The sequence below is a fragment of the Scyliorhinus torazame genome, chromosome 5 (assembly GCF_047496885.1).
Source record: "Scyliorhinus torazame isolate Kashiwa2021f chromosome 5, sScyTor2.1, whole genome shotgun sequence".
In the NCBI taxonomy this organism is placed as follows: Eukaryota; Metazoa; Chordata; class Chondrichthyes; order Carcharhiniformes; family Scyliorhinidae; genus Scyliorhinus; species Scyliorhinus torazame.
The window spans coordinates 258,542,437-258,557,452 of record NC_092711.1 but is presented as its reverse complement, the minus strand read 5'-3'; the positions used below and the strand labels follow the sequence as shown (position 1 = coordinate 258,557,452).

The following is a 15,016-nucleotide window of genomic DNA, read 5'->3' as shown; positions in this document are numbered from 1 at the left end:
ACGGCATGCTTGCCTTCATTGGCCGGGGCATTGAGCATAAGAATTGGCAAGTCATGTTGCAGCTGTATAGAACCTTAGTTAGGCCACACTTGGAGTATAGTGTTCAATTCTGGTCGCCACACTACCAGAAGGATGTGGAGGCTTTAGAGAGGGTGCAGAAGAGATTTACCAGAATGTTGCCTGGTATGGAGGGCATTAGCTATGAGGAGCGGTTGAATAAACTCGGTTTGTTCTCACTGGAACGAAGGAGGTTGAGGGGAGACCTGATAGAGGTATACAAAAGTATGAGGGGCATAGACAGAGTGGATAGTCAGAGGCTTTTCCCCAGGGTAGAGGGGTCAATTACTAGGGGGCATAGGTTTAAGGTGAGAGGGGCAAGGTTTAGAGTAGATGTACGAGGCAAGTTTTTTACGCAGAGGGTAGTGGGTGCCTGGAACTCGCTACCGGAGGAGGTAGTGGAAGCAGGGACGATAGGGACATTTAAGGGGCATCTTGACAAATATATGAATAGGATGGGAATAGAAGGATACGGACCCAGGAAGTGTAGAAGATTGTAGTTTAGTCGGGCAGCATGGTCGGCACGGGCTTGGAGGGCCGAAGGGCCTGTTCCTGTGCTGTACATTTCTTTGTTCTTTGTTCTTTGTTCTCTGATCTCCGGGTCAGCATTCTCCAAGGCGGCCTTCAGGATGCGCGACAACGCAAAACCTGGTGTTGTAAGACTTCTTATGTGCTCACCCCAGTCCAACGCCGGCATCTCCACATCATAGCTTCACTTGCTTCTGGAAATTTCAAGGAGATTTTTGAAACACATCGGTCTCGCACTGGGAGGTTTGCCAAGATTTCACCAACACTATCGACATTTATTCACTGAGGACTTCACCTGTGGAGAGTACTGAGCCTTATTTGACACCCCATAGTGGTCACCAGGACAAAGTAAGTAGTTGGTCATGGGCATCTTACGAGGAGTCCCCTTTGGTCTGGAGAAGGAATGGGAAGAGGACATAAGGCCGGGGAGAGCAACACTAACTGCTGCAAAAGAGAGAGATAGGAGTACAAGATGGACTCCTACCCCCACAAATACAGGACATCTTTCCCCCACTGGACCTTCTGCTGCATTACAATCTCCAGTACTGCATCTGAGAACCAGTGCACACTGTCCTTCAATTCCTGAGCCATTCTGAAGAGTGCAGTCATGTGTTAGTTCGCACATTCCACACCTTCAATGGAATTGAGCATGTGAAGACTCCATAGACTGGGGCTGGTTTAGCTCAGTCGGCTAGACAGCTGGTTTGTGATGCAGAGGAAGTCCAACAACATAAGTTCAATTCCCATACTAGCTGAGAATTCTGACTTCTCCCTCCGTGTACCCGAAGAGGTGTCGGAATGTGGCGACTAGGGACTTTTCACAGTAACCTCATTGCAGTGTTAATGTAAATCTATTTGTGACAATAAAGATTTATTTTAATGAAAATTACTTCTAATCAGCACTTGAGGTGTCTGTTTTAGCACCTCCAGGAAAATTACAATCATGGGGCGAAATTCTCCGTTATCGGCGCAAAGTCTGCCGATCGGCGCAAAAAACGGCGCAAATCCGACTTGCATCACGCCGCAAAAATCGTCGCGAAGTTTCCGGCCCGAAATGGGCTAGCAGCGACGTGACGGGATCCGCGCTTGCTCACGTGGTTCACGCCGTGCAGCGTCATACACGCCGCAAGGCGTGACGGCTCATATCGACGCGCTGCTCCCCCCACCTGACCGGAACACCCGACCGGAACACCCGACCGGATGGCCGGCCGCCGCTCAGCCCCGAGGTTCCAGTCACGGGATGTGGAGGCGCTCCTGGACGCAGTGGAGCAGAGGAGGGAGGCCCTGTATCCCGGGCACGGCCGCAGAGTTGCCCCACAGCCGGTGTCTGTGGAGGGAGGTGGCAGAGGCCGTCACCGCTGCGGCCCTGACACCACGGACAGGCACCCAGTGCCACAAGAAGGTGAACAACCTCGTCAGAGCAGGCAGGGTGAGCCTCCCCCCGCCCAATATCCATATCCCCCTCCCCATATCCCCCATATCCCCCCTGACCCATATCCCCCATATCCCCCCTCCCCCATATCCCCCCTCCCCATATCCCCCATATCCCCCCTCCCCCATATCCCCATATCCCCCTCCCCATACCCCCCTCCACCATATCCCCCCTCCCCCATATCCCCATATCCCCCTCCCCATATCCCCCCTCCCCATATCCCCCCTCCCCCATATCCCCATATCCCCCATATCCCCCCTCCCCCATATCCCCCATATCCCCCCTCCCCCATATCCCCCCTGCCCCATATCCCCCATATCCCCCCTCCCCCATATCCCCCATATCCCCCCTCCCCATATCCCGCATATCCCCCCTCCCCCATATCCCCCATATCCACAAGTGAATCCAGCCCTAACCTTAACCTCTGCAATACACGCGCAACCGATGGCGTGCATTCATATACCTGTCTAACACTGTTGTCTTTTACCCCTGCCACCCCCACCCCCCCGCCACAGGAGAAACGCGCACACAACACCAGGGAGCATGTGAGGACTGGAGGAGGCCCCGCTGATGAGAGGCCACTGACCGAACACGAGGAAAGGGCCCTGGAACTGGCTGGCGGACCTGAGGACCGGGAGGTTGCTGATGCAGAGGTCGGGGGCGTACTAGCAAGTGAGCCACCGACAGCCCGTCCCCATATCTCCCCTCCCCTATATCCCCCTCCCCCATATCACCTGATCACTGCCTGCGTGTCGAACCATGCATGCTTCATTGTGTATCGCAGGAGCAAACGTCGAGGCACCCATCCCCACAGATGCAGACCGCCCGCAGGATGCCCCTCGGAGGCCACCGGAGACGGAGAGACCCGGACCCTCTGGCATGCGACGCCCGCAGGATGCCCCTCGCACACCACGGGAGACGGAGAGACCCGGACCCTCCGGCATGCGACGCCCGCAGGATGTCCCTTGGAGACCACGGGAGACGGAGAGACCTGGAGCAACAGGGAGACGACGCCCCCGTCACGTGAGGGTGCGATGGCGCAGGCGTGTGCCACCCAGCGACGAGAGGGGCAGCCACAGGCCCCCGTCACAGCCGAGCCAGGACACCACTACCCAGGACACCCCTACCCAGGACACCCCTACCCGGGACACCCCTACCCGGGACAGCACTACCCAGGAAGACAAAATACCGGACAGTGACACAGAGTGAATGGGTGGAGACGAACCCCCACCCCAAAGTGCCATGGACTCAGAGTGGGACGAAGAGCACGACACAAAGCCACTGCTGTCACCAACACCCTCCACCATCGCAGAAACACTCACCTCGGTTGGGCACTTTAGTGATGAGGAGTCTGGTACACTCACTGGTGCGCACAACACAGCCGTCCCGGTACAGCAGGTGGAGGTAGGAGCGGCAGAGGGGCCGGGCGGTCGGAGGGCAGCCCAGCCCAAGCGAACATCTGCCGCCCAGATGGATCCCGGGTTCCTGGAGTTACCACACCCACACATAGATTCGATGCCACCACCGACCCGGAGGCGAGCGAAGAGGGTGACGGCCGGCTTGCGGCGGCTGCAGTCACAGGTGGAGGAGTCCACCCGTGTCCAGGAGCTGGGAGTGGTGCCGGTCATACGTGCCACCCAGGCCGACACCGCACGGGTGGCGTCCGCGGTGTAGGCAATGGGTGCGACGGTGTCAGACATGGGGAACGGTTTGCGAGGCCTGGGGCTTTCCGTGCAGGCAGCGTCTGTGGCCCAGGACATGGCTGCCCTCTCACAGGAGGCCATGAGCCAGTGCCAGCGCCAGATGGCAGAGGCGCTCAACGCCATGGCCCAGTCTCTGCAGGCCATGGCCCAGTCTCAGCAGGCCATAGCCCAGTCTCAGCAGGCCATAGCCCAGTCTCAGCAGGCCATCGCTGAGGGCATCGGCGCCATTGGCCATGCGCGAGCCGGCAGGGTTTGCCAATCCCCTGGGCTCCATGGCTGCAAACCTGCAGACCCCTGTCAATACCAGCACGGGCCTCCAGGACTGGCAGCGCCAGATGTCGGGGGGGGCGTCGGATGGCCAGTCCGTTCGCATCCCCCACCCATGTAGAGGCCTGGGGGCCATCGGGCACCCCGAGGGAGGAGGAGGTGGTGTGGTCCGTCCCGGATCCCCCTGTAGGGGAGGTCCCGGTACACCGTGACACCTCAGACTCCCCCCCTTCCGTCCCAGGTGCATCGGGTGGGCAACGGGCAGGACAGGCTGGCAGCTCGCCATCCCAATCGCCCGGGCCGCAGCCTGGCCCATCTAGGCCAGGACGCCCCAGGAAACGGCCACCAAAGGGATCCCGTGTCAGAGGGCAGGAATCACAGGAGTCCACCTCCAGTTCTGCCGTCTGGGGAACCACGTAGACGTAGTCAAAGGGCCCGTAAGGCCAAACAATTAGACACTGAGTAAGTTGGCACGGGTGCAGGGCACAGATTAGTTTTAGGGGCTAGGGCACGTGCATGAACTCCTTTGGTTATTAAAGTCAATGTTACACCTACAGAAGCTGCCTTTGTGCTCTGTCCAAAGTGTGCGGGGGGTGTCATGTACGTTGAGCGCAAGTGTGTGTGTGAGGGGTGGTCTTACCTCAGCCCCAGGTGAGTCTGCCCCTTCCCCCTGGGCCGCCATCAACATCCCCCCGGGCAGAGGACGGGACCGTGTCACAGCCGCATGCAGAGATGGTCCGGGTGGATGGTGGTACTGTGGCCATGGGTCAGACATAGTCCAACGATGTGGAGCCAGGAGCTCATCGCAGGGCGGGTTGTCATCATCCTCCATGGCCTGCAATAGACACGCGTCCACCCGCAACTGTGTGAGCCCGGCCATTGTGCCGCAGGTGGATCGGCAATGGGGGGGGGGGTGTGCATGCGGGTGGGGTGGGTGGGGTTGGGGAGGGGGATTAGGGTGCTGGGTGGGTGGATGGGTGGGGGGTGTGGGTGGTCGGCTGTTGCCATGATGTGCGGTCTGTGGCCGTACTACCCGATCCCCACGCCCATCTAGTCAATGAAGTGGGTGGCTATCAGCCTGTCCCGTGCTCGCTGGGCCAGCCGGTAACGGTGGACAGCCACCCGCCTGTGTCTAGCCCGTCTGCCCTGACCATTGCCCCCAACCCCCTCATCTGGGGAGGACTGCGCCTCTTCCTGCTGCTCCTCCACTCCGCCCTCCTCTGCCTGCGGCACATCGCCCCTTTGCTGGGCTTTGTTGTGCAGGATGCAGCACACCACAATGATGCGGCCGACCCTATCTGACTGATACTGGAGGGCGCCCCCAGAGAGGTCCAGGCACCTGAAACGCATCTTCAGCACGCCAAAGCACCTCTCTATCACTCCCCTTGTCGCTACATGGGCATCATTGTAGTGGTTCTCCGCCTCATTGCGTGGCCTCCGTATAGGCGTCATCAGCCACGATCGCAATGGGTAGCCCCTGTCGCCCAGCAACCAGCCCCTCAGCCGGGGGTGGCGTCCCTCATACATGCCGGGGATGGATGACCGCGACAACACGTATGAGTCGTGTACACTGCCTGGGTAACGGGCGCAGACATGCAGGATCATCATGCGGTGGTCGCAGACCACCTGTATGTTCATCGAATAGGTCCCCTTCCTATTGGTGAACACGGCCCTGTTATCTGCAGGTGGCCGCACGGCGACGTGCATCCCATCAATCGCGCCCTGGACCATGGAGAACCCGGCCACGGCAGAGAAGCCCACGGCCCGGGCATCTTGGCTGGCCCGGTCCACAAGGAAGCGGATGTAGCGGTGCGCCATGGCATATAGGGCATCTGTCACTGCCCGGATGCACCGATGCACCGATGTCTGCGATATGCCGGACAGGTCCCCACTCGGTGCCTGGAATGACCCCGTTGCATAAAAGTTCAGGGCCACCGTAACCTTGACGGACACGGGGAGAGGGTGTCCAGTGCCACGCGGTGACAGGTGTGCCAGCAGGTGGCAGATGTGTGCCACGGTTTCCCGCCTCATCCGGAGTCTCCTCCTGCATTCCCGGTCCGTGAGGTCCTGGTATGACTGCCGGGGCCGGTACACACGGGGCGCCCTCGGGTGCCTCCGTTGCCGTGGGGCCGCGACGTCCTCCTCCCCCTCCTCGTCCTGTCGGCCAGGTGTCCCTCCAGCCTGGGCGGCTGCTGCCTGCCCCTCAGCGGCAGCCTGCGCCGCCTCTCTGGCACGCTCCTCCTCCTCCTCTTCCTCCTCATCCAGGGCACATAGACATTAGCGGCTGCCACCACGGCGGCCAACATCGCTGGATGATCGGAAAACATGACGGCCTGGTTGGGAGGGGGGGAACGACGACATGTCATCATTGCCCATATCCCCTCCTCCCCCCAGCCAGGTGGCATAGACCACATGGGTCCAACAGTTGGAGGCTGGCACCTGGCCAGGTGGACCAACTCACTTGCCCTCGCATCCCCCTCCCCGGCACGGGCCCCCCATCCTCCTCCCCGGCACGGACCCCCCATCCTCCTCCCCGGCATGGGCCCCCCATCCCCCTCCCCGGCACGGACCCCCCATCCTCTTCCCCGGACGGACCCCATCCTCCTCCCCGGCACGGACCCCCATCCCCCTCCCCGGCACGGAAACCATCCTCCTCCCCGGCACAGGCCCCCATCCTCCTCCCTGGCACGGACACCCCCCATCCCCCTCCCCGGCACGGACCCCACATCCTCCTCCCCGGCACGGACCACCCCCATCCTGCTCCCCGGCACGGACCCCATCCTCCTCCCCGGCACGGACCCCCCATCCCCCTCCCCGGCACGGACCCCATCCTCCTCCCCGGCACAGGCCCCCCATCCTCCTCCCCGGCACGGCCCCCCCCCCCATCCCCCTCCCAAGCACAGACCCCCCATCCTCCTCCCCGGCACGGACCCTCCCCGGCACGGACCCCCCATCCTCCTCCCCGGCATGGACCCCCCATCCTCCTCCCCGGCACGGACCCCCCCCATCCCCCTCCCCGGCACGGACCCCCCATCCTCCTCCCTGGCACGGACCCCCCCATCCCCCTCCCCGGCACGGACCCCCCATCCTCCTCCCCGGCACGGACCCCCCATCCTCCTCCCCGGCACGGACCCCCCATCCTCCTCCCCGGCATGGGCCCCCCTCTCCCCGGCACGGACCCCCCATCCTCCTCCCCGGCACGGGCCCCTCATCCTCCTCCCCGGCACTGACCCCCCTCCCGGCACTCCCCCGGAGCCCAGCCCACTCTAACCACGCCCCCCCGCCACACACACACACACACAACCCTAGACACACCTCTCCCCACACATTCAGACTGCGGCCACGCCCTCGCCTGCCCAGCGGCCAACCCCCCAGGCCGTCACTCACCTCCACGCTGGTCGGCGTGAACCTGGAGCACAGGTTTACGCCGATTAAAAGGAGGTTTGATTTACGTCGATGTGACCGGTCATCACGTCGACGGGACTTCGGCCCATCCGGACGGGAGAATATCGGCAGGCCCAAAATTGGCTGCCTTGCGCACACCCGTGCCATTCTCCGACGTCTGCGGCACCATTAATGCCCCGCCGACTTTTCTCCCTTCGGAGACTTCGGCAACCGGCGGGGGCGGGATTCACGGCTGCCAACGGCCATTCTCCGACCCGCTGGGGGGTCGGAGAATGACGCCCCTGGTTCTTAGCAATTAGCCTCAAAGTTTTTTCCTAAAACCAAACTATCAAACTGGTGCAAATTACTAGCATAATATGCTTTTTCTAACTGTTTTCATCCTTTCACCAAAATAACCTCTATTGGCCCAAAATATCAGCAACACTTGGGACAATATATAGAAGCAACGCAACCTCAAACTTTCATTTTTGCTTTAATTTATGCAATGAATTGAATAACATACAAACATATAATTTAGTACAGATGAAATATGCCATTATAACTATGTTAATTTACCTTCAGAGCAACAAAACTGTTACATTAGGACATTGGAGTTTATGCAGTGTTTTGGAAGAGGTGTGTAAAATGGTAATTATGTAATATGTAGAAACAGACTGTGATGAATGCAGCAATTTCAGATCTAGATTGTATTACATGTATCTGGAGCGGTAATGGTTAAAAGCCTGAGTTAGTGTGTGTATAAATCTCCTGCAGTAAGCGTTTTAAAAATGCAGTTTTGAAGGACAGGCAGACACTGTGGCTTCAGAAGGGATAATTAAAGCATCATAAAAGTAAAATCACCCTTCAATCCAACCATGTGCAGTATTTACCTAAATGGGCCAAATGGAATTTTGTTTACAGAAACATGGGGTTTAAATAATTGAGGGGTTGTGGTTAGCCTTAGTAAGATGGTCATAACCCAATAATGGGATATAGATGATGTAATTAATGGGAGGAGCCAAGGGTTGAAGCAGTCAAGTGTTATTCAAGATTATGTATCATTACAGAACAGGAATGTTTTGCCAAGCGTCAGGAAGTTAAACAATAGTTTGACACAGGCAAGATTTGCAGGCTGTTTCCTGAAAGATCTCTCAGTCTCAAAGCATTTTCTCCAAGACATCTCTATCCAGTAACTATTCGTGTGTTTGCTAACTGTATTTAAAAGTGGATTTTGATCTGAGATGGGGTTTGCTTGTTTGGAGATAAAAAGATAGCAATTAGGAGTTCATCAGGGGGATTCTCCCTTCTGGGGGACTAAGTCCCCACGCCGGCGGGAGAACCGGCGCCAACCACTCCGTCGTCAACAGCCCCCGTAAGTGCGGAATTCTCGTCACTTTCGGAGGTTAGGTGGACACCGGACGGGTTGGCGCCACTCCAGCCGGCGCCGAAGGGACCGTGCAAGTTCGCGCATGTGCTGAAGGGCCGGTGTAATCTTGGGCATGCGAGGAACTACGCTTGCGCAAGCGTAGTTCCACGCATGTGCAGACCGGCCGGCGTATTTTTGCGCATGCGCGGGGGGTTCTCTTCTCTGCACCGGCCATGGTGGAGCCCTACAGGGGCCGACACAGAAGGAAGAAGTTCTCCCACGAAACAGGCCCACCCGCAGATCGGTGGGACCCGATCGCGGACCAGGCCGCCGTGTGGGACCATACATAACCCACGCCGGCGGGACTGGCCAAAAACAGACGGCCGCTTGGCCCATTGGGGCCCGGAGAATTGCCAGGAGGGCCACTGCCAACGGCCCCCGACCAGCATGGCGTGAAGCCCACCCTGCCCGAAAAACGGCGCCGGAGAATACGGCAGCCAGCGTGGGGGCGGCGGGGCAGGATTCGCGCCATCTCCCGGGGATTCTCCGACCCGGTTGGGCCGACGCAAAGTGTTTCATTTTATTGTTAAGCATTGTTTAACTAGTAATTGTAAACTATTTCTTGTGTGATGTTAAAAATTGTTTAATACTGTGTTAATAATAAAATTTGTTTCAATGTACCGTATCCCTATTTGTGCATGGAGTCACTCCTGGAGCGAAGTATCCTTTCCTCACAGGCTTACAAATTAAATAAAATATTGGGGTTTATCACTGGTATCCGAGCAAATGTTGGGGTCTGGTATGGGAACATGATAAGACTTGTTTCCAGCCATTGACAACCCGAGAATGAACGTTCATAGAGCCAAGACTAAGTGTCAGAGATTATAACAGAGAGCAGGAGAAACAATGATACGTGAGGCTTGTTAATTTTACCATCTGAGTTAGTAATCAAAGCAGACACCATATAGGTATGAAAGAATGGGTTCAAGAATGTGGTTCAAGTAGAGGAGAATAAAGGCAAATAAACACATGGGTTTAGGATTATTGTTTGAAGTATAAACACCAATATGGACTGGTTGGTGAAACACTGCCTTTGTTCCATATTGTAGCTTTTAATGTTACATAGGTCTTTTGTTTAACATTGGGCATGTTCTTCCCTGATTCCCACCTCTGTAAACGTCTTTAGATCAAATGTTCCCCTTAACTTCATGTGCAATTCCAACTCTCTCTTTTTTGTGTCTGTTTCTGTCTGTTTCCGAATCTCTCTTGAATTTATCCAGTCCCTTTTCTGCTAATTAATAATGTGGCATGATTAGTATCCACTGCTCTAGCTGAAAAAGTAATTGAATTTCCAATCTTGTTTGTTGTTGACTTCTGTTCCCAGTTACCCACTAACAGTCCAAGTTAAATATTCCACTTACATTTTGTATTTACATCTACAATATCCGCCTCGTTCGGCATTTTGCAGATCCAAGTATCTCTGAGTCATGGAAAATCTGCTGCTGAGTAGTTTTCTTTTACAATCACCTGTTCACTGAGTTAAATAGTGCAGATGAAAAATGTGAATCATTTACACTCTCTCCATCGAGATTGCAGCAATTTGTCTGCTGATGCTGAAAGTTAATTGTTGAATTAGCCAATCCAATCTGTTGACAGAAAAATTACTGTTCAGTCTTGTGTGCCATCATTGGAGCAGTGAATTAATCCGTTCCAGCAGATGTGACATGTCAGTTTTCTGCTTTTTTTGGATGCAGCAATGCTGGAAATTTCCACAACTATCTCGTCAGGCACAGCTTTCATCAACAATTCAGTATCTGTATGCAAACATGCAAGAATAACATTGATTGTGAGCTCATTATTTAAGTAGTTGACAAATAAATCAAATATTACTAACTTCATACAACATTTTGTTAATTCTTCCTGGGGTGCAGTTCCAAACACTTCACCAAAGGAGTTATTCCTAGTTTGTGCATATAAATAATGTATGTTGGCCGACTATTCAACCGCAGGCAGCATGATATTTAAAGTTGACACTGTTCTCACTTAACAATTACAGGCATGAACTGTTCATGCTGGATAGTGCTCAGGAGAGGGAATGCTGGATTGTTGGACACATCCTGCGACCAATGGTGTTGAGTCCAGCTATAGCCTGAAGAGACCCTAGCAAATGCCACATTAGGGGTTGGATTCCGGCGGAGTTCCCCATGCGGCAGAGAATTCAGCATCAGCTAAAAAGCGTGATCAGTGCCTCCCAATTTGACTTATTTGCATCCTATTAATGGGCTGGGCACTGGATTCTCCAAGCCTGTATGACTCTTCAGTCCTCTGGGTCAGTATTCACGTGAGTGAGAATTGGTGCAGGCATTTCTCAGCATGGCCCTGGTGTGGTGGACCTCACAGTGGGACAAGGGGGTAACACTTATCTCAGTTTTCTCGAAAGCCCATTGGAGGGTCAACATCTCCATCCCCACCCCCCAACGCAGATCCTGCCCAACCCAGACCCACTAGAGACCCTGTATAATTACAGAGATTGTCCCCATTACAGAGATCCCCACCAGAACCCCCCCTAATAAGAGAGATCCCATCTGGAAGCTCACCCTTAAGAAAGGCACTTATCTGGAAGCCTTTATAAATGAGTCCCTTGCCTGAAAGCTCCCCGATAAGAAAGGCTCCTGTCTGGAAGCTCCCCCATTAAAGAGGCCTTTGGACCACATCAATGACATTTACGTACTCTTACTTCTTGTTTTTTTCTCTGCACAAAACACTTAACTGCCTTTGTTATGGTCCAAAAGCTGTAGATCATAGCTCGATCTTTATAAACATTGTGATTAGTTTCACCTAAGGTGGCTTCCAGACAGTGGTCTCTGAAATGGAGAGGTCTACCAGGCAGAGTTCTCTCTTACAGGGGGAGTCTCTGGTAGGGGTCTCTCTTATGGGGGTTTCTGGTGGGGGTCTCTGTAATGACTCGGTCTCTGGTGGTGGCCTCCTTTATGGGCATCTCTGATGTGGGTTTCCGTAATGGGATCTCTGGTAGGAGATCAGTAGGGGGTGGGCTGAGAAATGAGACCATCAGAGATAAACTTTAATTCTGGGAATTTAGCACAGTATAAATAGAAGGTCAGAAAGCTTGAAAATGTTTGGGATATGTGATAGGCAGTCAGTAATTCTCCAACATAATAATAATAATAACCTTTTATTGTCACAAGTATGAAGTTACTGTGGAAAAGCCCCTAGTCGCCACATTCCAGCGTCTGTTCGGGTAAGCTGGTAGGTATTGAACCCACACTGCTAGCCTTGTTCTGCATCACAAACCAGCTATCTAGCCCACTGAACTAAACCAGCCCACTGAGCTAAACATGCTGGTCAAGCTACAGGGTGCATTCATCTAGGTTAATCGAGATTGATTATAAACTTGCAGAATCTGAGAAATTATAGTGAGTGATAAGGCCATCTGTACCTCACTGACTCATATGATTGACCATAATGAGGAGCAGAATAGGGTAGATAAGGAGTTGGATGATAATAGGCAAAGTGATACCGATACACACGATAGAGCTACTTAACCTGAAGGACAACTGCCAAGAGTCAATACTATGGTACACTGCAAAGATGTAATTATTGTAGGGTGTGCAGGGAAGGTCACTTGCATTTTCAAACCTCCAAGATGATGGACAAGACTGGCAAGGTGAGGTGAAATGGTGGAAAGGAAGGAAACAAGGTGAAAGTTTCCATAGTGTATCTGGAAGTGACTCTAGCAATAAAACGCGATCACATACTGGCAACAGAACCTCTTGGGAAGGAGAGATCCTATAGCAGTAGTCCATAAAGAGAGAGGAGAAAAAAAGTTGGCTGCAGTTTCATCAGAACAAGGACTGCAGAACAAACACCACTAGAAGCAGAGGTATTTTGTGAGGTTTTGGTGGAGGCAAACAATTAAGAATAAAAATTCTTAAGAGGCAAAACAAAGAGTTGGAAGGAATTCCTAAGGCAGCCAGCTTTATCATATCATACAGATGGATATGTAAGGAAAAAATATTTCCTGATGGGGAATATAAAGCAAGAATAGTGGCTTAGAGTTTCAGAGGGATGTGGGGCTGGATTCTCTCAAAATGGGACTATGTCCCCCACCCCAGAGTAAAAACACTGGAGTTGTATTCTGGAGATTCCTGCAAAAAAGATCAGCTAATTCAATGTCCTGTGGGGGCTAGCAGGGACCCGGAGTAATTCACGCAGCTTATGTGCAGATATGGGCCCCCGCACTTCCGGTTTTGACTCCGCGCATGCGCACGGCGGCGGCCTCCAGCGGCGGCGGGCGCCATGGCGGACTTGGACCGCGGAGGCAGACATAAAAATTAGACACCCCGATCGGCCGTGCACCTGAGGATCTGACCGTGCGGATATTAACCCCGGCTGCCTATGAGGCCCCCTGGTGTCCGATCCCCCCAGGGGACTGAGTCCGCAGACACCACACCAGCATCCCAACCGGCAATAGATGGTTAGTTCCACGCCATCGGGAACTCAGCCGGTCGGGAGCAGATGATCGCTGGACGGGCCTCTGTCCATGGGCCCCCAGCCGCGCGGCGTACTCCGTGATCACGCCGATTCTCGGGTCCCGGAGAATCGCCGGACCCGCACCGGGCCCAATTTTGGCGTGAAATTGGATTCTCCACCCCCACACCGAACGCGATTTCGACGCGGGGCTGCGGAGAATCCAGCCCTTGTTGTTTGAAATGTTAGAGTAGATTTCCCCATGGCAGGAAAGGCGATCTTGGAGATTTTCTTCACACTCAATCACATGTTTGTGGAAATGTAGGTCCTTCGATATAATAGTTGCATTTTTGCAATTTGAAAGAGAAGTGCTTTTGAAGCTATCTAAAGAAGCAACTGATGTAGAAGGGAAGCTGTAAAAATGAAATAAATATGTTTATGGATTGAATGATGTCTTAAGGTAATGGCATTTCTTGGCTAGGTTTGCCTAGTTAAAAGTAAGCTGTATTTGGCTGCACGTAGATCCAGCGATGTTCTACTGACATCAGACAGGGAAACTATCTGGCACCTTCATGATACATGGTGATGATTTTCTGTGGGGACATTCGGCAGAATGTGAGCAATTTGTTATAGATAAGATAAAAGAAGAATTTAAGCTTGGAAGTAAGGTTTAGGGAGACTTTAAATATATGGGCTCAGACATTAATCAGAAAAGGTCAGGAGTGATACTTGGAAAGTATTAATTTTATCCCAATAAGTCAGGCCAGGTCCTCACATAAAGATGATCTTGCAACCAAAAAGCTGGATTGGTCAGTTAGAGTGCCAATTAATCAGGCAAGGCACAATGCCAGTAATGACTATTGGAACTCATATCTTGAAACACAGTGCAATTGAGAACGTTTTGATGGCACATAAAACATTAACAGAAATGACATTTCAAGAAACGCATACTCAGGTTTCTAGCCCTGGTGATCCGAAAGAAATGAAATGAGTCCTTTTTAGTGACGCTTCCCATGTCTATCTTCCAAATGGGTATTTGAGTATGGTTGGGTTTAAATATTCTTAGCAGAGACAAAAATGGGGAAAGTGTTGTCCCTTAGCCTTGGAAGCCAAGAAAACAAAAGGGTTGATTATAAGTAACCTGGTTGCAGAAATGCTGTCTCTGATGGTAGTGATAGAATTACAGAGAACAGGAAATATCATTTTCAATGCACACAATAAATAGAAGCATGGAATTTTTTTTAAAATTCAACCATTGAGTAAACAACAAAACCCAGAGAGCAATGGTACAGAACGTTCTATATCAGGTTTAACCATAAAGACTGACTGCAGTGGTCGATGTCTGGGTAAAACCAAGCTTGCAAAATGAAGGCAATATGAAGATTTCTAGTTGAATTGAAGTTTTATTTGTACTGGAAATAGGATTTGGTCAGTAGTCCCAAGGGGACCATGGGCTAGTTTCAATGGATCCACCAATATGTAGGACAAAAAAAGTCTTGCTCTTGTCTGACAAAGATATGGTGACATCCATTCTCAAGTTGTCACAGCCCCCAGTGTGCATGGAGCCCAGTGAATTGCTGAAAATTGGCGGCAATTGGAAAGTATCAGTCGCAGCAGTGGGAAGTTTGAAAAAGACAGGGCTCAGACAGGTAATAGATCTTGAGATGGGTCCTAGCAACTCAACTAGATTGATACCTGGAATGAGCGGGTTGTCTCATGAGGAAAGGTTAGACAGATTGGGCTTGTTTCTGTTGAAGCTTAATAGACTGAGGGGTGGCTTGATTGAAGTAC

General features: G+C 53.0%; 1 protein-coding gene and 1 long non-coding RNA gene across 3 annotated transcripts in view; one reads left to right on the top strand and one right to left on the bottom strand.

The window, feature by feature from the left end:
• The window catches only part of arhgap36 (Rho GTPase activating protein 36), a 357,338-nt gene that overhangs the window by 45,039 nt on the left and 297,283 nt on the right, over positions 1 to 15,016 (top strand). The window lies entirely within an intron of this gene.
• The window catches only part of LOC140421074 (uncharacterized), a 181,780-nt gene that overhangs the window by 44,844 nt on the left and 121,920 nt on the right, over positions 1 to 15,016 (bottom strand). Inside the window, exon 2 of the long non-coding RNA XR_011946660.1 lies at positions 10,159 to 10,551. This is a non-coding gene — a long non-coding RNA (uncharacterized lncRNA). The remainder of the gene's footprint in view (positions 1 to 10,158; positions 10,552 to 15,016) is intronic.